The 10861-nt window shown below is 52.3% G+C and overlaps 1 pseudogene; it reads right to left on the bottom strand.

Annotated features, from left to right (window-relative positions):
• Positions 1-1192: 1192 nt before the first annotated feature.
• On the bottom strand, positions 1193-3061 carry LOC147572902 (zona pellucida sperm-binding protein 3 pseudogene; annotated as a pseudogene).
• Between the last annotated feature and the right edge of the window lie 7800 nt (positions 3062-10861).

The following is a 10861-nucleotide window of genomic DNA, read 5'->3' as shown; positions in this document are numbered from 1 at the left end:
AGAGAGAGAGAGAGAGTGAGAGATAGCAAGGGCAGGACAGAGAGAGAGAATCCCAAGCAGGCTCCACACCATCAGCTCAGAGCCCGATGTGGGCTTGAACTCACGAACCGTGAAATCATGACCCAAGTCGAAACCAAGAGTCGGATGCTTAACAGACTGAGCCACCCAGGTGCCCCTTATCGTATTTTGTTTAAAAAGGTAAGGTGGGTGGGATAGAGGAGGAAGCCAAGATCTGCCCCCTGCCCTCCAGCAGGGCTCCTCCTCCTCCATGGCTCTAGCACCCTCCGCACAATCCTTCCCTCCATGATCCCTGCCCCTGGCAACCAGCCACTGCCATGGCTCCACCTGCCGCCAAACGGCCCCAGATCCTGGGCTTCGGTAAAACCACATCCTCCGTCGGTTTTACCAATCCCGGGGATGGGTTGCAGCTTCCGGGTTGCTAATCTCTGAGTTACCCTTTTGGCTTCTCTGCTCATCAACGCCCCGGGTTACCAACAAATTCACTTTGTTTCAATACCGAGAGTGGTTTCTCTTTTCCTGACCGGGATGGTCTGTAATACACGTTAACGCGCGTGTGGCCAGCGGGCAAGGGGCTCTCCAGCAGCAACCCCCAGCGGTCCCCGACTGGCTGGGCACACACGGGGACCAAGCAGAAGCCTGGAGGTTTGGCTGCCTCTGGGGCAATCTGCTCAGCCAAGCCCCAAACCCCCAGCGTGGAGCCTCCGCTTCCCCAGCAGGTGGGCACACGAGGCAGACCCTCCACAGGTGATAAGGAGAAATCAAAGAGAATCCACAAGCATTCTCCACGTACTGTTCTGTAAGTAGCTGCGGAGGTTCATTATTTATACCTGCTGGCAGGGGGCGTTCCTGGGGCCTGGGTTGGGCCCCCATCCAGCCCTGTTATACCTTGGGGACCCCCTGGGAAGTCGTCTCAATGACCCTCAAATCCTCCTGCTTTTCCTCAGATCTACCCCCTTATTCGAGATCTGCAATCCTGAGCTCATCTCCCTCCCAACTCCAGGGCCAGCCACACTGTCCCCCTAAGGACAGCCCTTCTGCACACCCCGGAGACAGAGAGGAAAGCCTGCTCCACTCCCCAGCTGGGCTGGGTCCCACCTGAATTCTGACACTTCTTTTTTTTTTTTTAATTTTTAGGTTTTTTACTGTTTATTTATTTATTTATTTATTTTTCATTTTTTTCTTTTATTGGGAAGCAGACACAGGGCAGATCATAGGGCGGGAAGCAGTGTGATGCCTCCTGGCAAGACCCAGGACAATGGTAGCCAGAGTCAGGGACAACACCGTGGCCAGGCCTATGCCCACCATCACAGATGTGTGAGGCGAGGTCGACCCCTCCACACCATGATCGGCAGCCTTTCCCAGGAAGATCAGAGGCCCCACAGTGATATCCGCTTCTTCGGTCACATGCCTGCGATTTCGGGAAGCCATCTTGTGCCGCGGTCTGTCTAGGTGGGACAGCCTCCAAGAGCGGCCCGGAAGGCCACAGCTACCTTTGTTACAACAGTTACAGATGTCAGCAGGGCCTTCTACTGGGAACCACCTGTTAGAAGACTTGATGAAGGAACAGGCTTTGTTTAGCTGGTCTGGGACTCGGCTAGCTGGAGTGACTTTCAGATGGCAGGTGATATAGATCATGTTTCTGGGGTCATTAGCAAAGTGGAACGTGTCTACTGTGAACTGGAGAGTCTCTGGCCTGGGTCTGGGGGCTTTGAAGGCAGAAGAGGCATCAGAGAGACCATCCACGAGACAGCCGTGGAAGTCCACGATGGTGTGATGAGGGGAAGCGTTCTGGTCTGGTGTCAGCGTGGCCACACAGTAATCCACAAACAGTCGCAGTGGTATGTGGCGGCCGGTGTGGACTTCGGCCTGGAGGTGGGCTAGGTCTCCCAACTGGAAAGTGGGGGACTGCTTCTCGGAGCCCCAGTCCTCCTCCATCAGGTGCAGAAAGAAAGCCAGCTTCTCCTCTGAGAGCACTGTGGTCCTGAAGGGCACCCAGGTGGGCAGGATGGCCTCGCTGCTCACGTTGCTGTGCCTGGGGTAGCGGCACTCGATGGGAACTTCCGCGCGGTTGGTCCTCAGGATGGACAGGTTTCCCACGGGGCGGGGGTTGTGGAGCAGGAAGGTGCTATACACCAGGGCATCTTCGGTCACCTGCACGCTGTTGCCACACTTGTGCAGCTCGACTTCAAACCTGACCATATCATCTGAGTCCCCAGAGATCAGGGGCTCACAGTTCTCCGGACCCAGGGTGAGGTCTGCAGGCCTCACAAGCCTCCCAGTACCAAAAAGGTTTTTGCTGACGTTGACCACCAGCCGGGCATGCCGACACTCTACCACTACAGAGGGGCTTGATGGCAACGACTGTTTATTTATTTTTGAGAGGGAGAGAGACAGAGCACAGGCGGGGAGGGGCAGAGAGAGAGGGAGACACAGAATCTGAAGGAGGCTCCAGGCTCCGAGCCGTCAGGACAGAGCCCGACGCGGGGCTTGAACCCACGAACCGTGAGCCGAAGTCAGGAGCTTAACCAACTGAGCCGCCCAGGTGCCCCCTGAGGCTTCTTATCCACTGCCTCCAGCTTGCCTCCAGGTCATGGGCAGAACACGTGTAGAGGCTTCTCGCCGCTGGACCAACTCAGTCACAGAGAGCGAAGGTAAGAAGATTGCCTCCTAGGAACCCCAAAACCAGAACCACCCCACTGAGACGCAAGAGGAATGAGGCACAAAGAGGGGAGATGATGTCCAAAGTCACACAGCCAGTTGAGTAGTCAGGGAAGGGAGGACCAGGAGCCCCAGCACGCCTGGAATCGGATCGCGAGTGGGGGGCTGATGTCAGGCTTGCGTTCCCTGAGCCGTGTCTGGCAGACCTGGGGAGAGCCGGCCACCCTCCCTGCGCTGGGCCGTCGCTGTCCTCCCTCACCGGAGGCACCCACCACATTGGTCTGGGCCCTGGGCTCCTGCCTCAGCCCAACCCTGGCTGCCCTCTCCCGAGGGGCGCCCTGCCCTGCACCCTGGACCCCTTTCCACATCTGACTTTGACCATGCTGCATTCCCTCCCGGGTCAGCCAGCCTCTGAATTGCAAGCAACAGAAATGAACTCTGGTTAATTTGATGAGAGAAGGGAATGGATGGAAAAGGTAGTGGGGAACTCACAGACTCGCCGGCAGGCTGGAGAACCAGACCCCAGACAGGTGGAAGCCAGGCCAGCTGGGGCAGCAGCCCAGACTAAGGTCGGGGAAGACATGGCTGCCCCTGGGGACACACTGGTCCCCAGGAGGCCTCTGCAGTGCTTAGTGGAGGCAGAGCCAGGAAAGGAGTCACCTTTCCTGCTGTCGGGGCTGAGTCCTTGTGGTGCCAAAGGCCCCAGGCCCAGCCGCATCCTGACAGACCCTGAACCTTGGTAGTCTCCAAGGGGAGTCCACCCCCAGTCCCCACTGAGTGCCTTCCTCCGCTCCCAGCTTGGCCCACAAAGTAGGAAATTCTGCTCTCACTGCTGCCTTCCCAGGAGACACTGAGGGCAGCATCCGCCTGGTCCTCCCTCCTCCATCCCTGGTCATGACAGGCCAGTGACGCTGTGATCGTCAAGGGCTCCAATCACTAAGAAACCAAAGACCGGCAGAGGCCTTGGACTAGGGAAGACGGGACCGTGCCTCCTGCTTCTCTGCTTGGGGAGATGGCCTCCCCCCTCTACCGGCCCATGGATGTGGGCAACAGGACCCGGCCCTCTGCTCTGGCCCCAGTACGTGTTCACGGTGCTCACCAGACTCTCTGGGGAGGAAAGGCAAAGAAGAGGAAACCTGTTTTGGTTTCTTTGGTGCCTAACTCCCCTCTCCGGTGTTAAGCTCTGCTTTTATTCTGTTAAGCTACGCTTTATTTAATTTATTTTTTTAATTCACATCCAAGTTAGTTAGCATATAGTGCAACAATGATCTCAGGAGTAGATTCCTTAATGCCCCTTCCCTATTTAGCCCATCCCCCCTCCCACAACCCCTCCAGTAACTCTCAGTTTGTTCTCCATATTTATGAGTCTCTTCTGTTTTGTCCCTCTCCCTGTTTTTATATTATTTTTATTTCCCTTCCCTTAAGTTCATCTGTTTTGTCTCTTAAAGTCCTCATATGAGTGAAGTCATATGATTTTTGTCTTTCTCTGATTGACTAATTTCACTTAGCATAATACCCTCCAGTTCCATCCACGTAGTTGCAAATGGCAAGATTTCATTCTTTTTGATTGCCAAGTAATACTCCATTGTGTATATAGACCACATCTTCTTTATGCATTCATCCATCGATGGACATTTGGGCCCTTTCCATACTTTGGCTATTGTCGATAGTGCTGCTATAAACACGGGGGTGCATGTGTCCCTTCGAAACAGCACACCTGTATCCTGTGGATAAATGCCTAGTAGTGCAATCGCTGGGTCGTAGGGTAGTTCTATTTTTAGTTTTTTGAGGAACTTCCATATTGTTTTCCAGAGCGGCTGCACCAGTTTGCATTCCCACCAGCAATGCAAAAGAGATTCTCTCTCTCCGCATCCTCACCAACATCTGTTGTTGCCTGAGTTGTTCATGTTAGCTATTCTGACAGGTGTGAGGTGGTATCTCATTGTGGTCTTGATTTGTATTTCCCTGATGATGAGTGATGTGGAACATTTTTTCATGTGTCGGTTGGCCATCTGGATGTCTTCTTTGGAGAATTGTCTATTCATGTCTTTTGCCCATTTCTTCATTGGATTCTTTGTTTTTTGGGTGTTGAGTTTGAGAAGTTCTTTATAGATTTTGGATACTAACCCTTTATCTGATATGTCATTTGCAAATGTCTTCTCCCATTCCGTTGATTGCCTTTTAGTTTCACTGATTGTTTCCTTCATTGTGCAGAAACTTTTTATTTTGATGAAGTCCCAATAGTTCATTTTTGCTTTTGTTTCCCTTGCCTCTGGACACCTATTGAGTAAGAAATTGCTGCGGGCAAGATCAAAGAGGTTTTTGCCTGCTTTCTCCTCAAGGATTTTGATAGCTTCCTTCTTACATTGAGGTCTTTCATCCATTTTGAGTTTATTTTTGTGTCTGGTGTAAGAAAGTGGTCCAGGTTCATTCTTCTGCATGTCACTGTCCAGTTTTCCCAGCACCACTTGCTGAAGAGACTGTCTTTATTCCATTGGATATTCTTTCCTGCTCTGTCAAAGATTAGTTGGCCATATGTTTGTGGGTCCATTTCTGGTTCTCTATTCTGTTCCATTGATCTGAGTGTCTGTTCTTGTGCCAGTACCATACTGTCTTGATGATTACAGCTTTGTACTATAGTGTGAAGTCCAGCTTTGCTTTTATTCTTTGAACAAAAGAATTACAAGTTGCCTGGAGACAGAAGCCTTTTGCCCTTTGAAATCCAGCGCCCTCACCTGGCTTAACTGTGGGACACATTTTCTCTGCTTGGGGTGATGTGGCAGGTATGAGGCGTCGCTAGGGTGGTGTGGACCTCATCCAGCCCTCTGCTCCAGCCCAGAATGAACATCCTGCTCTCTGCTCAGAACCCTGCTGTGGCCAGGAAGGCTAAAGAGAACATTCTGTCATCCCCTCCCTGTTGGACCCATTTAGGCCCTGCTCAAATAGTCTCTTTAGGCCTTACATAAATGGTGAGGCCTCTTCCCGAGGAACTTCAGACAATGGGAAAGCAAGGGCTCTCCAGGAGCGTGACATATCATCACAGTAAAGGGGGCAGTGGCTCTGGGCCTGCTCTGCTTGGGGACAGGGGTCAGGAATTTATAAATATTTCCCCTTCCCGTTGGGCTAGCCTCCCTGTCCTCCCCAGCTCTGCTGTGATAACACTGGCAGTGGCCTCTTCTGGGCCCTTGGTCTGTCTGCCAGTTGATGCACATTTAGAGGGCAGAAGAAGTTGAATGGTGTCCCCCAAATCCATGACCTCCAGAGCACAACCTTATCTGGAAATCAGGTCTTTGCAGAAGAATGATTGAGGCTGGAGCTGAGGCCATACTGAATTACAGTGGCTCTAATCCAGTGAGAATCTCCTCTAAGAGACAGAAGGGGACCTAGAGAGCCACAGGACAGGACGGGCGGAGACTAGAGTGAGGTCTATAAGCCTGGGGGACAGCCAGGAGCTGCCAGGAACCTCTGGAAGCTGGAGAGGCAAGAAGAGATTCTCCCCCTGGAGACTTCGTAGGGGATGTGACCCTGCTGATGGCTTGATGTTGGACTTCTGGCCTCTGGAGCCCTGGGAGAATAAATCCCTGTTGTTTCAAGCTGCCCCTTTGTGGTGCTAATACAGAGAAGTGTCCAGAACTGCCCGCACTGCTTAGCCCTCAGCCACAGAGATGCCCACCGGTCGCCTCCCAGGACTACACTGCAAGGCACGAAGCCAGGGCTGACTCCTCTGACAGGCAGCCTTTCTGCTCAGAGTCTTGGAAAGTAAAGTAACTCCCTGCCCAGTCGTCCTTCCCCCAGAGCCGGCCAGGCTCCACAGCGAGTAGCGTTATTAGGTCCCAGGCAGCCATTCAGTGGGGCCCAGAACCTGGAGGCTACCCGCCCTCGCTTGCTTATGTCCAGGACTGTGCTACCCAACATTGCACCCACCCACCCCCCATTTAAAAACAACAAGTAAAAAAAAATTTTTTTTTAATATTTATTTTTGAGAGAGATACAGAGCACAAATAGAGGAGGGGCAGAGAGAAAGGGAGACACAGAATCCAAAGCAGGCTCCAGGCTCTGAGCTGTCAGCACAGAGCCAACGCAGGTGCTTGAACTCCCGAACTGTAAAATCATGACCTAAGCCGGAACCAAGAGTCAGATGCTTAACCGACTGAGCCACCCAGGCGCCCCTAAAAGTAACAGTTTTTTGTGTGAATTACTTATTTTATGAATAGGCCCCTCCCATCTTGTTTTAATGTTTTATTTTATCAAATACACAAGGAAGTCATATTTCATAGCTTGGATAATCCCCCTGCCCTCCCCACCCTCTCCCCCACCCCCAGAGTATGTTTCAATAGAACCAAGACACAAGACCAAAACATTCAGATGTAACAAAAGTCATGAACAGGCAAAGGCAAAATCCAGGTAGCCGACAAGTAAATGAAAACAGAGATGCAGGGGCTTCTGGGTGGCTCAGTCTGTTAAGCATCCGACTCTTGGTTTCGGCTCAGGTCATGATCTCTCCTGGTTTGTGGGTTTGAGCCCCATCTTGGGCTCTGCACTGTCAGTACAGAGCCTGCTTGGGATTCATTCTCTCTCCCTCTCTGTTTGCCCTTCCCCTGTTCTGTCTCTCTCTCTCTCAAAATAAATAAACTTAAAAAAGAAAAAAAACAGAGATGCAGATACCAATTTTATCCACCAGATTGACAGCGATCAGAAAATAGGATACCAAATAGGATATTAAATGTGGATGAAGACAGGGAACACTGGGAGTTCTCCAGCACAGCGGGCCGAACAGCACTGATGAAGTGAGGTGTCTGGTTCTGTTCCGGAGGGCTGCCTCTCACGTTGGGGCCACACACCCCAGGAGGGCACCCGCACCAGGACACCCATCATAACCCTGTTGGAGATGGCATGTTGTGGAGGGAACCCAGGATGGATCCCTCAGAGTCCTAGCAGGAAACAGATGGCATGCCCAAATCAGGATCCTTTGAGGAGGGTTAATTTATAAAGGGACTGTTTACAAAAGTGTGGGTACAGGGAAACCCCAGAGATAATGCAGAAGCCCCAGGTTCAGAGCAGCAGAGACGATACCAAGGCCATTTGGGTTTGGCCAAGTGTTGTGTGGACAAGCAGGATCCAGCCAGCTATGGGTCTGCTGCCAGAAGGATCCCCAGAAAGAAATGCCCTGCCCCCCTGTCCCTCTCCACTCACCCCCCTCAGCCCCTCTTGGGACTTCTCTTTGGCCACACCCAATCAGAAGCCAGAGAGCAAGGAGCCCATTGTTGGGGTCGTATGAGGCATCCCTCTGGGCACAGAGCAGGAGGAGAGGGTGGAGGGGAGCCTGAAGGGAACGGAAGGAGTGTCCTTCCTTCCAGGGCGGGAGGAGTGTCCTTCTCCGTGTCCTCCCGCCCTGGAGAAAAGAGGAATCACAGCACACACTTGCCTTGGAACACAACACGGCCATCGGAAGAAGTATAGACCTACAAACAACGTCATTGGGTCTTAAAATCTGGTGCTGAGTTAAAAAAAGACAACAAAGACACAAGATGGAGAGCCCACCATGTGCACACGTTTAAATGCTCATGTACACGAAGCCAAATCTTCTCAAAGATTCGCGGGACATCCGAGGCACCAACCAGAAGGAGGGCCGTGGGAGCAGGGACTGGAGATCTGTGAGGGAAAGATGAAGAGCAATAAAACAAGAGAGCCTCCCAGGACTGACTGAGCAATGAGCAGGGTAGGATCGACTCAGTGCCTCGCCTGGAGGACAGCGACAGACTCCCTGAATCCTGCTCCCCAGACACCCACGTGAGCATCCCAGAGTGCTGGGGGCCCAGAACAAATGGTGGGGGTTTCAGAATCTTGGGGCTTAACAGACCAGACCCAGTGTTTCTTAGGATGGAATTCTTCAGTGTTTTTACTCCTCTGTTAAGGGGCGGGGGGTGCATTTGTGGGATCTACTCTGGGTCCCTCTTCCTAACAGAACCCAGATTCCCATTTGGCTGCCCACCTTGCCTGGTGTGGTTCATGTGCTCTGGGGAAATGAATCCACCCCAGGTCTAGAGGAGGTGTGCTAATGTTTGCAGGGACCGCCATGATGAAGTACCACAGATGGGAGGCTTAACCATCAGCCATGTATTTCTTGCAGTTCTAGAGGCTGGATGTCTGAGATCAAGGGGTCAGCAGGGCTGGTTCCCTCTGAGGCCCCTTCCTTTGGCCGTCTTCTCCCTGTATCCTCACGTGGTCATCCCTCTGTGCGTGTCTGTGTCCTGATGGCCTCTTCTTATAGGGACCCCAGTCCTGTTGGGTCAGGACCCATTCAGTGACCTCTTTTTACCTTCATTACCCCCTTTGAAGGCGCCATCTCCACAGTCACATTCTTAGATCCTGGGGGTTAGACCGTCAACATGTGAATCAAGGGGGGACACAACCCACCACAGGCTGGCTCAGTTGGTGTCTCAGTGGACAGAAGCCCATTGGCATCTCCATTTCCCTGGCCACAGGCATTACTGTCTGGTCAGGTTGGATCTCAGGCTTAGATACGGGACAGAGAGTCCCATCACCGTCCAGATGACAGGACGTGAAGAAGTGAGGTAGATGATGTGGAGCCATGAGGGGGAGCTGACTGAGAATAAAGCTTTTGTTGCAGAAGGCAGAGCAGAGAGATGGGAGGAAACTCTCCATGACACCTTAGAAGCACTAAATCAAACCCACGCTGACGCCTTCCTGCCTCTGGCCTTTTAGTCACATTAGCCAGGAAATATTTAACGGTGGAGCTGGTGTGAGTTTGATTTTCTAATGCAAATGCTGTTCACATCCTGGGTCTTTGCAGTTCCTGGCATGGCTCCCGTGTTCTGCCTGGCTCCCTCGGTAGAGTGCTGATTCCTCTCCTTTCCTTTGGGTTTCTCCTCGGAGGCTTACCCTTTCCTGATGGGCCTTCAAGGCCTTATCTTTCAACAAAGCCACATTCAGGTTCTCTAAGTGTCCTTTGGGATTTAAACGGCAGGATGTCCCTGAGAGATGGCCACTGGGCCCTTATTACCTTGTGTAACCCAAATATGTCAGGCTGTCCACATAGACCAGTCACTGTGCAGAGTGTACTAATGTAGGTCTTTAAAACTGAATTCATCACGGGGAGCCGGGGGGTTGCACCAAACATCACGTGGAAATTTCCTTAGAATTCTCCCTAGACATCTGTTTCTCTCCCCAGGATTGCCCACCCTTGGAATCTGCTAAAATATCTCTGCAGTAGGGGCACCTGGGTGGCTCAGTCGGTTGACCGTCTGACTTAGGCTCAGGTCACGATCTCACGGCTCGTGAGTTCGAGCCCCGCATCAGGCTCTGTGCTGACAGCTCAGAGCCTGGAGCCTGCCTCGGATTCTGTGTCTCCCTCTCTCTCTGCCCCTCCCCTGCTCATTCTCTGTCTGTCTCTCTCTCTCTCTCTCTCTCTCAAAAAATAAACATTCAAAAAAAATTAGTAAAAAAAATAAAATATCTCTGCATCCTTTGACCCTCCTCCAATACACGCCCCTTTAGTTCTCCTTTGTCCTGAGCATGAGCCCGTCCTGGGAGATTAGTGAATCAGGATCTCTGCCACACACGCACAGCCACACACATACGAGCTCCCACTCAGGCACACATTCACCCTCATACACATACGCCCACAGACCCACATGGTCATGCACAAACACACACATCATTCAAACATACAGCACCCATGCACACTCACGAGACACTGGTACACAGGCACGCATTCACCCTCACACACGGACACTCACGCCTGCACACACATGCTTGTACGGACTCATGTTTGCACACACACATCTTCGCTTCCTCTCAGGGGCCTCTGGCGATGCTGTCCGACCCCACCAGGCTGACCCCTCGCGTTTCCTCGCAGAGAGTTGAAGAGCCTGGGGAGTCTGACATTTCCCAAGCATCAGACCTCTTGAGGGAGCTATTTCTTCTCCAGCCTCCAGGTTCTGTATCTGGTGTCAGAAGAGGGAGGCACAGCCAGCCAGCCATTTCCCTTGGGGGGGGGGGGGGACTATTGGCCTCCGGGTGTTTTGTTGTTGTTGTTTAATGTTTATTTTTTGAGAGAGAGAGCCAGAGTGCAAACAGGAGAGGGGCAGAAAGAGAGGGAGACACAGAATCCGAAGCAGGCTCCAGGCTGTGAGTCATCAGCACAGAGCCTGACGCGGGG

This window comes from Puma concolor, chromosome E3, assembly GCF_028749965.1.
Source record: "Puma concolor isolate L17-30 chromosome E3, mPumCon1.1.hap2, whole genome shotgun sequence".
Taxonomy (NCBI): domain Eukaryota; kingdom Metazoa; phylum Chordata; class Mammalia; order Carnivora; family Felidae; genus Puma; species Puma concolor.
This window is presented reverse-complemented; position numbering and strand designations above follow the sequence as displayed.